Source organism: Hesperophylax consimilis, chromosome 26 (assembly GCF_061612785.1).
Source record: "Hesperophylax consimilis isolate HC1 chromosome 26, BYU_Hcon_1.0, whole genome shotgun sequence".
Lineage (NCBI taxonomy): Eukaryota > Metazoa > Arthropoda > Insecta > Trichoptera > Limnephilidae > Hesperophylax > Hesperophylax consimilis.
The window spans coordinates 20,321,433-20,337,246 of NC_142861.1; positions in this window are offsets into that span (position 1 = coordinate 20,321,433).

The following is a 15,814-nucleotide window of genomic DNA, read 5'->3' on the forward strand; positions in this document are numbered from 1 at the left end:
GTCATCATCTCGTTTGTAATCTAATCATGTTGAAGACTACCTCTAGACAAAACAATAAATGACTAAGTAATTTACGCCAGCGCCGACTTTGGGATGTCCTTAAAAAAACAAGATCCGGTTATATTGTGAAATTAGACGGGCGAAAATTATGTGGCGTAGATTGCAAAATAAATAAATTACACGTGGAAGATATAGCTCATGGATTTTTTTTAAATGTGAACCCGCACCAGAGTCCCAACTGCTCCCAACCGTCTGGAGCCAGTGAGACTATGGCATTCGCAATTATGGTATGTCGTTAGGTTGAAAGTAATGGGGAGGAAAGTTGATGGGAAATAGGAAGATAGTAAAGTACTTGGCTATTCAGATCTGGTCACCAAACACGGTCTAAGCCATTTCAAGCAACGTTTCACTTCGGAATGGTGGTCTTACACCTGGGCGATACTGACAATATCTTACACTCTGAAACTTTGCCGCAAATATGCTATATATATTATTTCTAATTAGTAATTGAAATAACACCAAATAATCAAATATAATTTACTTGCGCACGCCGGGATTAGAACCCACGACCTTCAGCTTGCTAGTTGAGATCCTTTACCCTTCTACCACGGAGGTCATCGTACAAGTGGTGAGATTTGTAGTTACTTATTTTTATCCGTTTTAAAATCGAGGCTAGTAGCTCATAATGGAGTACTGATACCAACCCTGAAGAATGGCAGTAAGGCATGAAACTGGCAGAGTTAGGATGAAAGTAGACCAAATGCTGTAGAAACGAGATTTCTGAGGCGTATATGTGGTAAACTCATGTGTAACTGTGTTGAAAAAAGATAATCGAAAATAATGTTATTCATATGTTATCAATAATAATTAGAAATGAATGTTTAGATGGATTGGGCGTGCTGACCATGAGCAAATAAATTAAAAAGAATGTGATGCAAAAGTGAAATCATAATAGAAATCTAGGAAGCCCGAAAAATAATCAAGAGAAAATAATACTCAACACAAAAGTCAGAATTACAGAAGATAATGTATGATACGGTGTGCGAAAGTGAATAGAGCAAGGAGTATTCGCCAAGACGGCGTTGCGTGACTTTCCATAATACCTGCTTACACCGATAGAACACGGACTGATGGGTTAGTTAACCTAGTCTAATTTGACATAAAATTATTATATAAATTCACCTTCCCTCTCTCCGTAATATGAAATGATGGTCTAGTCTAGAACACCCTTGAAGGGTGAAAGATTGAAACATTTGAGAAAAAAAAACTAACTTAATCTAGCAAAACTTGAATTTGTCAAAGATCTACCAAAAATAATTCTTTACTTAATAAATGTAACATTTAGTAGCCTCACATAAACCAACCTAACTTTACCGAACCTAAAAATTTGATTAAAAACATCTATTTGAATTTCAATTTTGTTTTCTAGAAGGAATTAATAAATAAACGAACGGATGAATGAAATGGACTCTTGGAAGTGGAAATTAACCCACATCCCGAGATTTGATCGAGCTGAAACTCGGCAAAGAGACTCGTTTTCGATGACAATGCATTCTATCAACTTTTGGTGGACCTCGGTACGGTACGGATCTCGGTACCATCCAATCAGGATTTTACTTGAAAGCGCATCTCACTCATATTAGTCAGTCCCTCGGGAGGAAGATTCAATCCTTAGTCAAAAAAAAAGTTTTAAAAGACAAATTTAAAAGTTCACAGCAGTTAAGAGCCAGTCCCCAGGGAGGAATGTTCAATCCTCAAAACAAAACAAAAAAGAATTTTTAAATACATCTATTAATAAAATTAGACCTATGACAGTAGTAAAACTTTGTTTATACGGGACGTTTTTTTAAAAATTATTTCTGAATAAGTTCAAATTTATTTTCAGCACAGTATTCAAAATTCCCCACTGTGCGGCGAGCCCATTCAGATTTCAAGCTCAAGTGGCACCGCATTTCCCAGCTAGACAGTGGGCATGATTAACACAGAGCGCGGACATTATGATGTCAGGGGATGCACGGAACAATGGATTCCGCATTTGGTTTACGGTGCTTTCCTTTCCGGCTTCAGGTAGCGTGAACAATGCTTCGATGCAGTGGTCGCCAAACAATCGCAAGATTTAATTAAAGTTCACTTTTGATAAATTAAAAAAAAAGGAAATTCACAAATATTTTTTTGCAACAATTAGTACAGCGAATATAATGAAAGAATTCTTAACATATAAGGCAAGTACCTGACTACTAATATCTGGTAATTAAACATGGCTAAAAACATTTAATACTGAGAGTATCATCCACTCTGGAACACGGTTCTTATGTAATAATTATTAAAAAGAGATTGAGGATATATACCAATGTTTTATAATTATAATAAAAATCATGGGATATTATAATCGTAGTTTTCGTGAAGCTGAAAGTATAAATAAAATATTTGCCTCGGGATCCTTACCTGTCAAAACAAATTTTGTCAATTTTCTCTATAACCTAATTATTATATATTTTTTTGTTAAAAAATTAATTACGTTTTGAATGAAATTTAGTAAGTCTAGTTAGTTAATAAATAACTCTTTCTTGAAAATGGACAGTGCTTAGCCCATTGAAAAATCACGAAATTTGACTTCAAAAGTCAATATTAATTTTAAGAAATTTAAACGAAACAAATACATTTTAAATATAGAATGGACATTAAAATAATTTTCTTGAAAAAAAATCATAATTAAAGGAAGGTACTTTATCGCTTGTCTGAATTCTTTACATAATCAGTTCCAATTTTCAAAATTACACTTAAATTCAAAGTAAAAGAACCAGAGTTACACAGAAAGACAACCAAAATTGAAGCAATTATTTTACAAGCAATAATTATTCGCCTGAAACACTCATCCACATTGAAAAATCTCCTGATAAAAGATACATGACGGCAACGGGACTCGAACCCGTGTCCTTTCGATTTCCGGTCGACAGCTCTGACCACTGAGCTATGGCGTCTTATCTCTTATCCGCGAAATAATTCAATATATACTAGTGTTTCATTCAACAATTACTGCTTGTTACATTTTTTCACCTGAAAACAACCAACTTTATTTTATATGAGAAAGGCATTGTAAGTGCTAACTCTCTCACTAGATGGCGTCGAGACAAATTGTCTACATTTTTAGGTGAAATACTAGAACTTGTCAAATATTAATTATTATTTTTTTGGTAAACTAATGTTTAAGACAAGATTTTTTAGGCATAGCACAAAGGGTAACAATTTACAGTTTACCAAAAAAATAATAACCAAAATTGATTTGGAATGAATTATTTTCGGATTCATTGGACGGCCTCAATGGTCGAGGGGTAAGGCTATCGACTAGCAATTCGAAAGTCACGGGTTTGAATCCCGACGTGCGCAAGTAAATTTTGTTTAATGAATATGTTATTTCACAGTTTATTCATAGAAGATACTCTTAGTATCGCCCTGTTTCACCACCAATCAGACCACCATTCAGAAACAAAACGTTGCTTGAAATGGCTTTGCCATGTTTGGTGTTTTCCCCCACATTCCTATTCCCCATCTCCTTCCCCTCTCCACTGCCTTCAGCCTCACAAAATATCACAATTGGGAATAAAAAAATTGTATATTTATTACATTACAATATTATGCTGCACACTTTGTAATTGTATCATTATGTAAAATGATAAAGAAAATAAATCACATTTGTACATTTTCTTAAAATTAGTTCTTGCACTTAAGTTGAACACCCCTGCACTAATGAATATATTGCAGTTCCACAATGAATTAATTGCCCAGAGTGCTGTAGGACAGTCCTTTCAACTCCGCACTCAAACGATGATGACTCTCTGCGATTAGGTGCTTTATAATGAAAGCTTTCAAGCCTCTGATGTCGTGTCAGCGTAATGTGCAGTTTTCGACGTAATATTCTCGTTTTATGCATTTTATCGCATTGCACTACTATATGAAAACATTGTCATTTTTGTGCAATAACATGGGTGTAGCGACTAATGCAGCTAGTCCACGTTGCCCAATGCATTGGGCCAATTCGCTGGCCCAACGTGTACACTGTACAGGACGACTTGGCCGTTGCATGCTTTGGCCGCCAAAGCTGGCCGGTCACAGATCAAAGGATCTTGGTGCTCATCCGCTATCAGCGTTTACACGTTGGCCCCGTCTCAAGTTTGCGATACGCGTTCAGCGGAGATAGTCGTTTTGGTTATTGTGCGAGTGATTATTTACGTTTACTGATTGATTATATTTATTAAACGTGCTCCACAAATAAATTGTCGCGGCTGTGATAATTTACACATCCATCTAGATTTGACAGCCTACATGGTCAAGGGGTAAGGCTCTCGACTAACTATCCAAAGGTTGCGGGTTAAAATCCCGGCGCGCATAAGTAAATTTTATTTGAAAAATTTGTATTATTTCACAGTTTATTCATTCAAAATAATATATAGTATAATTGCGGCATATTCCAGAGTGGAAGATACTCTCAGTATCACCCTGGTGTAAGACCATCATGCAGAAACGTTGCTTAATATGCTTTAGCTGTGTTTGGTTTGGTGACCAAATCTGAAAAGCCAGGTTCTCCCATCTTCCTCTTCCTACTACCTTTAGCCTCACAACATTCCCCAATTGGGGATAACGTAGTCTCACTGGCTTCAGACGGTTGGGAGCAGTTGGGACTCTTGTGCAGTATTCACATTAAAAATGGAAAATCAAACGGCCAACGCAGAATATGGTATTATCATTGTTTTTTAATGTATAGTTAGTTTATTTTTATCTTGAAGATTAAATTTTTGAGTTGGCGCTAAAAATTTGAATAAAGGAATTATAAAGAATACACGAATTGTCCAAAGAAACGTCACTATCTCAACTACACTAATTATTTTTTTACTTTCGTCAGGCAGGTAGGTATCTTAATATTGAAAACAATGTCAAACAAAGTCTAAATAATCACAACGATTTCAATTTTGAAAAGAGAATCTTTAGTAAATCATTAACACGCATCCATTTGCAAACAAAACGGAACGTACAAAAAAATTTACAGATTGATAGGCAGATGAAATGCAAAACAGTCGAATTAAAGTCAAAGACGCCCGCGAAAGACATGCGACGATCAGGAATGAATCAAATATTTGACTAGAGTCAGATTATCAAAAAATCAGTGCAATTAGCAAAAAAAAGTGTCATGTCAGTTCATCCTCTTCATCCTGTCATGAGGTTCATCCTCTCTGGTTATCCCTGCGGAGATTGGGTTAGTTAGTTAAATATTAAAAAGTAGTAGATAGTCCTAGCTTGCTTTATTAAATGTTTATTTGAGGTCTTCCTAAAAGCAAAGGTAAAAAAATGACTTATTGTATAGCGGTTGAAATCATAAAAATTGTTCCAATTTGATAATATTAGCAATGGAGTAGTGTTTCCTACAAAAGAATTTGATGTAAAAATACATCATATTAATTAGAGCATATTGAGGAGAACTGATAGAACTTTAAGAAAATATCGAACATTAATTACCTAAGATATTACAGGGTTTTCCAATAAGAGGTGTTATTTTGATATTCAATCGTAAAAGAGCAATAGTTTGTTGCTTGTGTAGCACGTAGCGCCGTTTTGTTGAATGTAAACGTTGTCCAGATCAATACCATCCAATTCCGGCCATAAAAAATCATAAATCATCTCTCGATAGCGCAATCCACTCACGGTAACTGTTACTCCAGCCTCATTTTCGAAAAAGTAAACCGCACCAAACAATCACACGTTGAGGATAGAGAGGCTTTTCAACAATAACTCTTGGGTTTTCTGAGCCCCAAATGTGACAATTTTTCTTATTGACGAAGCCAGAGAGGTGGAAATGGGCCTCATTACTTATGATGATTTGCATTTGATTCACTCAAGTGAATTTTAATAATTTCGATGCGTTATTGAAGTGTGTATCGTTCCATTTTTATTAATGACGTAGTTTTTACTTATCAAATGTTAAAAAAAAAACCGCTTCAAAATAACATCTACTGAAATAGCGGGCTTTTTAAAATAACAGCGCCCTCCGTGGCAGCAGGACGCGTCCTAACGCTTCCTCCAACCGCTTTGTGTTTTTTTAGTATTTTCAAGGGAAATGAGGCAACATCCCTTTGAAATTATTTTTAAAATCAATCCATCAACATTTGAACTGAAATAAAAATAAACTTAATAATTATTACAACTTTATAATATGTGATTTGAGTGCAGTGTTTTAAAGTGAATATTCTGAAATTTGCTTTAAAATATCGGACTTTCGAAACGAACGGCGACCGGTAAATGCACTCCAGATGTTTTCAACAAAATTCTCGGAAACTGGGCAAGCTTGGACACTGGCAAGTTTTTTACTAAGCCCAAGGCAATTTATTACCCAACCGTCGCTTTTTATTGCGGACAGAATGCACCACTTCAACAATTACCAGGAACAGGATTACATGGAGATAAATGATGGACTTGCCAAACGTCACAGCGGTGCTGCCAGGGTCTCTTATCTATGTGAGGTGTCAGCGCTTTATTAGCAGCAGATACATACCTGGACGCTGTTGTTGGACGCGGTGGACTCTCTTACTGCAGCAGCTGGTCCAGTTCCTTCACCACTTAGGATTCTTGCTGCAGAGTCTCCATCTTCTATCTTCGTAGAACGTCACAGCGGTGCTGCCAAGGTCTGGTATCTGTGAGAGGATAGTGTGTCAGCGCTTTATTAGCAGCAGACACATACCTGGACGGATGACGAACCTCGTGCTGGCACTGTTGGTGGACGCGGTGGACTCTTTCGCTGCAGCAGCTGGACCAGTTTCTTCACCACCTGGGATTCTTGCTGCAGAGTCTCCATCTTCTATCTTCGTGTCACCTGTTCCTTTACTTCATTTTACTTAACTTAACTTCACTCTATTTTTGTAATATTTATATTTTCTGTAATACCTGCATCAACTGTAAAGCGCCCCTGAGGTGATATCTCACAAAAGCGGCGCTATACAAATTATCCAATAATAAATAAAATAAATAAACACCTCTTATTGGAAAACCCTGTATAAGCAGTCAAAATGTTGAAATTTCCGGCCGCCCGATAAGCTACTGACTTTTTTGTGTTTTTTAATATTTATTTAGACGTATGCAAGCATGCATTTCATAAAAATATAAATTAGTTTGTAAAATAAAAAGTTAAATCAAAATTCAGTAAAATTGGGAGGAAAGTACCGAAAATAAAATATATACAAATCATAATTATTATCTACATGTATCCTACGACAAGTATCAAGAGCTTTTCGTAAGTTATTATAAAGTTTGTTGTTTCTTATAAAATTCGCTGTTTTGTGTGCACATAAGTTTAATTTTAGGAAGCCTAGAGCCTCGGCAACTTCTCGTAGGATAATTGTGAACATTACCTGAAAAACTGCAGGTAATATTAGTTTGAAGATATACTGTAGTATTGCCATTTAAATAAGGAATTAGTCTATTATTTTATTTAAAAAAATCCATAATGACCTTGTTACTTAAATTCCAAAATATATATTTTTAAATGTTAGTTTCATTAGTTAAAATAATTTATTTAATTTTTCTGGTCTCTCAAAAAAAGAACCAAATCTATATACGTGACATGTGAAGTCACCATTCAACGAATCGAGACACTGAAGAACGCTAAGGAAAATGTAAGGATTTTTGTTCACTAATGTTATTGCATTGAACCAAAGTTCAAAAACACATCCGTGACCGCACCTGATAAAAAATTTACCGTTAAATACTTTTTTTATTTTAAATAAGAACCAGCACTTCAACACTTCAAGAGATAAAGAAATGTACGAATTCCCCACAATTTCCTTTACCTAGATATTGTAGACCATAAATATATTACTCGCGTATACTGGTTGCGATAAATCAGTAAATTCAGCCGTACCAGCCAAACAGTGTGTTTTATTGTGGTGGTGTTTTATCAGTTTTTAAATGACGATTTATAATTTCTAATATTTCAGAATCAAAGCTTGTTTATCTTTATGAAAATATTTTTTTAATACTATAATATTTTTTATAGGAGTTTTTCATTATGAGACGTTCCGAATTGTGTTCACTTTTTGTTCACTTTGAAAGCTCAAAACTTCGTCATTTTTAGAGATGTCAAAAACTGATTTTACTATCGTTAAATTTAATACATTATCAAAAAAAAAAACAAATAGGGGATAACCACATTGCCATTGTTATATATATATCATTGATGGTAAAATTTGACTTTGAAACCGTGAAGCCTGACATAAAATAATTCGAAGAAAAATCGAAACATGCTCCTTTCGAAACCATATTTATGGTCAGACAAGAAATTAATACATCAGTAATAATTAATAAATACTATAATAATTTTTTAAAAATCCTTTGTTGCCCTTTTAGCATATTTTCACAATGAGATTTTATTTTGCTTTGGTGAGGGAAGTCAAGCTCGTATAATAAAATCCTGTTTGTACGTAATAAAAATATTATGAATAATAATTACAAGAAAATAAATAAAAAAAACGCAAGACTTACAGATAACCGATTTTTGAAAATATAAGAAAATACCTATAGACTATCATATTAGTTTTAAGTAATTTTTAAATAAATCTATTAGAATTTTGATTTTTTTCTAATTTTTTTATTTTTTTTTTGTTAAAGAAAACAAGACAAAAATATATATAACAGTAAATAACAAGATAAAATACAGAAAAAAACAGAAAAGTTCCAATAAACTACTTTTCAGTAGTTTGTCGATGGCAACCTATGAATTCAATCAACTGTTGGTGGTACTCACGCACACATATGCGCATTTAATTGAAATTGGATTGTAACATAAAAATATTACTCATTTCTCTGACAAATTAAAAAAATATATTCTTAATAATAAAGATATTGATAGTCAAACTAAAAAATCAGGTGTTTATAAACTCAACTGTAATTATTGTAATTCCTTTTATATAGGAAAAACTAATAGAAACTTTGAGATCAGAATTAAAGAACATCTTAGGGCTTTATAGGGAAACTGTGAATCAGAATTTGCGGATCATTTATTAAATAACGACCATACTTCCGATATTAATTCAGGTTTTAAAATACTACATTCTGGTTACAAGGTATCTCAAATCAATAATTTCGAAATCCTAGAAATAAGAAAACACGTGAATATGAAAGCAGATATTATTAAAAAACAAAAAAAAATATAAACCCCATTTTAAATATTTTCCCAATTACCCGGTCTTTCCCGTCTAATGACATTTTAATTCCTACTTTGAATAACCCTCCCCTACTCTTACCCCTCCCCGCTCCTTCTACCTCTTCTTTCTAGACCTAATTTTAATTATAACTTTAGTATACTTGTGCTCCTGATGAAGTGAACTTAGTCCATGAAACATGTTGAGATTTTGTATCGAAATAAAGTGATGTAAACAATGTTATTTGTGTTGTAATAAAAAATAAATGATATTAAGTTGAAAGTGAAATAAAATAAAACATATTAACATATTTTGGCCTGTAGAAGAGTGTTTTGCATCTCCAGAGCACTGACTAGTCCCAGCTACTCTGTGGCGCAGCAAGGCAGCAAACCCATGCATCCTTACCTCTGCAAACATCTGTGTAGCGCTGCATCACCGAGGGAGGCCGAACAGCGCACTGTATGCGTGGTTATATTGGATTCGGAGTGTGTTCATAACGCCTTCTGTATACCTTATACATAGTTCGCTATTGTAAAAGCTCATGCCGTATATTTGGAAAATTTGCTTCTTCGTTTTTCTGTTAAAAAAGGGATTGTAGGCCATTATCGAATGAATTGAAAGGTATCTGAACTTTAAGTAAAATATCAATGACATTTTGTCAATATGTTCTATATGTTCTATAATTTTGCATATCATCAGGATATATTATTAAGACCAACGCATGTGGATGAACATGTGTTTCTATACTATTACGAATTTACCCACACTTTAATAGGAAGCGGCTATAAGTTCTGTTTTTAACAGGAAAACTAATAATTTGAAGAGATTTTCAATAAATCAGCATTTCTTATTTTTGTACAATATTGAACTTGCAATTCGGGGGTGCAATTTGAACCATTTAAATGGCCTCCTTACGAGATTAATGACCGAGTAGCGAGATAACATGCACTCTCAACGACGACCATATTACGCATCCAGAATGACATGTGTGTTAATACGAATTGAAGGTCTTCTTTCTTCCGTTCTTCTCATGCAAAACTTTCGGGAAGGAAAGGGACGAAGGAAATGATAATTCGAATACGACATTGTGATGTGGAATATTCATAAGACTGTTTCGATATTAAACTGTCATCATACCGTATCATACTGTGTATTGCAGTGTAGGCCTAAGATGGATGCTAAATACGTAATCAATCATCCGTTATATCAAATGTGAAGTATATTACGTCTTATATGGGTAAATGATAATATTGGTAAGTCTTAGGGCCCGTTCCCACTACCGTTTTCAAATCGGAGGCGGGTCCCGTTTTAAAAACGGATGCCCTAGTGGCTGTAGTGGATGTATGGAGCTGTTCACACTTGTCCGACACGATTTGAAAACGGATCCGACATTTTTTGTCGGATGGCTCGCCTACGCAGCGCGTCCGTTTTCAAATCGTGTCGGAACACGCTCGCTCATAGTGTTGTATGGAGCTGTTCACACTTGTCGTCCAGTCGTTCCGGCAGAGTCCCCGCCAAACCCCGACCCCTCCCCGCCCGCTCCCTGTCGCAAGGAAGCAGGCACGCTGCGTGCTTGTATTTGGTTATTTTGTTAAGTAAATAAATCAAAACTACAATAATATATAAGGAAATAAATCCCGAAAATTTAATACCACTGGTCGAAGAAAGAGTATGGTAATATTTTATCTTTAACCAAATAAAAACAAAACACTTGGTGTACACAACTTTTGTACATCAAAATTTTTATTTTTTCAAGTTTACTTTTTTTAAATTTTAAAGCTTTAATGAGATGCACGGAAGAGCTTATTATTTTAATAAACACATAATAAAAAATATTTGAGTTGTTATTGTTTTCTTACTTTAAAATATCGATAGCCTTTCTTCAGGACAAATGCACTTTCTCAATTTTGTATTTTGATATGTTAAGTTCTCTGAAACTCATTCCAGTAGATGGTTGAAGGAAGTGATAGACATTCTCTTAAGCCATTAAGCGCCCTTGAGGTGATTTTTCATGGTGAAAACGGCGCTATATAAATAATCCAATCATTATTATTCTAAAATAATTAAAGAACTTTAGTTCATCACTTCTCAACTCACCAATTAACACTTGGAAAATTCCTACAGAAAATCATTCGGCTATGATTGGGTGTACCCAAAATTTTCTTTTCACTTTTTTCCTTCTTTTTAATAAGTACAACATGACAACAAGAGCTTCATCGTCGTCCATTGCGCACCATTACTGAAGAATGAGCAAATAACATGTTTTTGTTGAATCGACAATTATTTTTTTTCGTAGAGTATGGTCCGTTTTTAAAACGGTAGTGTGAACAGGGCCATTGGCCATCCGTTTTTAAAACGGGACACGCCTCCGATTTGAAAACGGAAGTGGGAACGGGCCCTTAGGGCCCGTTCCCACTTCCGTTTTCAAATCGGGGGCGGGTCCCGTTTTCATAACGGATGCCCTAGTGGCTGTAGTGGATGTATGGAGCTGTTCACACTTGTCCGACACGATTTGAAAACGGATCCGACATTTTTTGTCGGATGGCTCGCCTACGCAGCGCGTCCGTTTTCAAATCGTGTCGGAACACGCTCGCTCATAGTGTTGTATGGAGCTGTTCACACTTGTCGTCCAGTCGTTCCGGCAGAGTCCCCGCCAAACCCCGACCCCTCCCCGCCCGCTCCCTGTCGCAAGGAAGCAGGCACGCTGCGTGCTTGTATTTGGTTATTTTGTTAAGTAAATAAATCAAAACTACAATAATGGATAAGGAAAAAAATCCCGAAAATTTAATACCACTGGTCGAAGAAAGAGTATGGTAATATTTTATCTTTAACTAAATAAAAACAAAACACTCGGTGTACACAACTTTTGTACATCAAAATTTTTATTTTTATTTTTTTAAGTTTACTTTTTTAAAATTTTAAATCTTTAATGAGATGCACGGAAGAGCGTATTAGTTTAATAAACACATAATAAAGAATATTTGAGTTGTTATTGTTTTCTTACTTTAAAATATCGATAGCCTTTCTTCAGGACAAATGCACTTTCTCAATTTTGTATTTTGATATGTTAAGCTCTCTGAAACTCATTCCAGTAGATGGTTAAAGGAAGTGATAGACATTCTCTTAAGCCATTAAGCGCCCTTGAGGTGATTTTTCATGGTGAAAACGGCGCTATATAAATAATCCAATCATTATTATTCTAAAATAATTAAAGAACTTTAGTTCATCACTTCTCAACTCACCAATTAACACTTGGAAAATTCCTACAGAAAATCATTCGGCTATGATTGGGTGTACCCAAAATTTTCTTTTCACTTTTTTTCCTTCTTTTTAATAAGTACAACATGACAACAAGAGCTTCATCGTCGTCCATTGCGCACCATTACTGAAGAATGAGCAAATAACATGTTTTTGTTGAATCGACAATTATTTTTTTTCGTAGAGTATGGTCCGTTTTTAAAACGGTAATGTGAACAGGGCCATTGGCCATCCGTTTTTAAAACGGGACCCGCCCCCGATTTGAAAACGGAAGTGGGAACGGGCCCTTAGTGGAAATAACGCACAAACTCGAATAATTTAATACCTACTATAATAACTATAAATGTCACGACAGTCTGTCAGTCAAAATAACGCTAAATGTCAAAACTACATTATTATTATCTATATTAATGTAACATCATAATATGTTTTACGTGATTTAAATTTGTTGATGCGTAATAATCTCATATACCATCTAAGGTATCTTGGGGTTATTTTGCATGATAGTACAAATAAATACAATAAAATAATAATATTCCAATGTTTTAAGGTAGTTTTCAGGTGAAAAAGTGGATAATTATTTGAATGGAAAAAAATCTTCCGTGGAAAATATTTTGGGAAAAAAAAACTTTTTTATTTCTACCATTGTATAGAATCACCTCCCGAAGTTAGTGCACTTTACCCTCGGACACACCTTATACACATGGTGTAACAGCACGTGCCCGAAGAATTATAACCAGTGATTTCTGAGCATATTTGGAATTAAAAAATGTAGTAGTCGTTTTGCTGTTCGATGACTTTTTTTCACTTAAATACATTTTTTCTATCACACACATGAAGGTGTTTGCACAATAATATTATCTGTTCATTTGTTAGTGTACACGGAGTCGGGAAACTCGTAGTAAGACACGTAGAAAGCGATAACTAGTGAATCTTGATCATAAAACCAAGTTTTTTTCGAACTGCGAATATAGTTTTTTTGTTTTTTTTTTTTTATTTTTCGGCATAAAGGGTTTTAATAACTGTTGGAATCGGATTTACAAATCGACTCATTTCACAAAACAATAAACAGCTAAAATATTATCGACAGATTTTTTCACATTTTAACAAAAAAAATTTATTCGGACACGATTCACTCGAAAACTAAAGATCAAATTGAAAAGTTATTCGACCAAATTGACTCTAAATTATTATTATTATCTAATTATCTATTATCTTAGAGGAATTTTCAATGTTCAATTTTCAGGTTTTTGTCGTAAATTTACTCTGATAAAATTCGGAATTAAAGTAGTTCCAGAGAGAGAAGGGAAAAGAAGAGAAAAGGGCGAACGTTACGTCATCGTTCTAGTTTATTTATTATGTCTTATACGTTTTCATAAAATTTTTCGTCGAATACCTCGACCTCTCTCTGGGACTACCATACCTCCGAACTCGTGAAAATCTTTCGCTCCAGTTTTCTCGGATGCATTAATGCTACTTATAATAATATAATAAGCAGTCCAAAGGAGCTGAACGAGTCTCCCAATTTGCTCGGAATGCAATTCCATGATGTAGAATGACGGGAACAAGGATTGTAAATCAGGAGCTATATGAAAATCCGGATTTCAGGATATCTCTAACCTAAAATCCGAACATCCGGATTTAAAAACAATAAAATAATTTCTAACTTCAATGATTAGTGGCGACCCTTAGAAATATTTAATAAAGTTTTTTTCACACTTAGCAGAACATTTAAAAAAAAACCTTACTAAAACGAAAATGTTATTTTAATAACTTAGTAAAACCTTAAAGTGTAATATTTTATCATTGAAGACAATATTAGCGATTCTGAAAACAAAATTTGAAACAGAAAATCAGAAAAAGAAATGGTCTCATCTATGAATTGCATTTAATTTAAGGCCCTGGGATCAATTCCTAATTCAATGATAAAAAAATAATCACTTATCAATCCTAATTAGCGCACATAATTATGTTTTTCATATCCTTTTATACAATTTTTTTCTTTAAGTGTATTAATTGGTCATATTTCATCTTATATGGCAGGCGGTTATTCACTATCCCCAAGTCCTACTTGATTAAAAACTTAAGCAAAATGTTTAAAAAAATATGAAAATTCGTATAAATATGGAGTGTGTTGGATTGGACTTGAAAAACATTAACAAGCGACTCATGAGCTTATTTGGACTAAAATGTAAATCCCGTTTTCTTGCAAAATCGAAGAAAGTATTAAATTTGTAGCTTTTCACAATTAACCACAATATAAACGATAGAAATCTACTTCAGAGATAATTTTATTATATTGTGTTGAATATAACTTAAGCATTTTGATTCGAATTGCTTTACAATAGTTTTCAATAAAAATACTTGACGAATGCGTGTGCCGCGTAGGTTTTTTCAATTCAATTCCATTTAATAATTCAAGAGAATCAGTAAAGTTGTTTGATTTAATGCGAAGCTTAGTGCTAAATTAACTATTTGGTTAAGCTTAATAACGAATTGGTGTAGATTATGAATACCAAAAAATTAACTTTAGACAAATTGAAGGTTTTCCTATCGTTTCGCTTCAGTAGAATACAAACAAAAAAATAAATTACTCAATAAAAAATAAAAATGTTAACTGCTAAAAAATTATTTTTTTTCGATAGAAATGTATGTACGCGTAAAGAAAAAACTTAAAAAAATACAATATTATAGCTAAGATTATCTGTGACAGTTTCACTTGATTAACTTTTTTGCTATCTTATAAAATTATTTACAAATTTAAAAAAATCAGTTTTGTGCATGAAATCGAACGTTTCTAGACTCCGTTTGTCAAGCGATTTTAATGCATATTACCTACAATATAAGGTAAACCAAGAATATACACATTTTTAGCTTGTAGCTTTCTCTTAACATAGTGATATCTGCAAACTCTTTACGTACACTCAATGAATTATTTTTAGACAAGCACGGTTGCAACCAGAAAATTAATTATAAGATTGATTTTGCGATTTGTAAGTAAAGTATTTCATGATTTATTTTCTGATTAGATTCAATTTTGTTTATTTAATATATTATATTTTGTTATAATAATTAATGCGTAAATGGAAACCACACAATTGACTCAAACTCTTAATAGAAGCATATGCAAAGTATAGTTTTTTTGATATGACGATGCTTGTGAAGTCTTTGTATTTCTTGTTTTTGATCCAGGTTGCTTTCTTTATTATCTGATTAGTGTTACATTTGTATTGTCTCTTACTAAAGTCCTCATTTAAGAGATTATTGATTTACTTACAATTATATATTTTTATCTTTTTTTTTTAACCATAAAAAATAGCTGATTATTCTGACAACAAAAAGATGGCTACGCTACTTAAGTCACTTGTAAT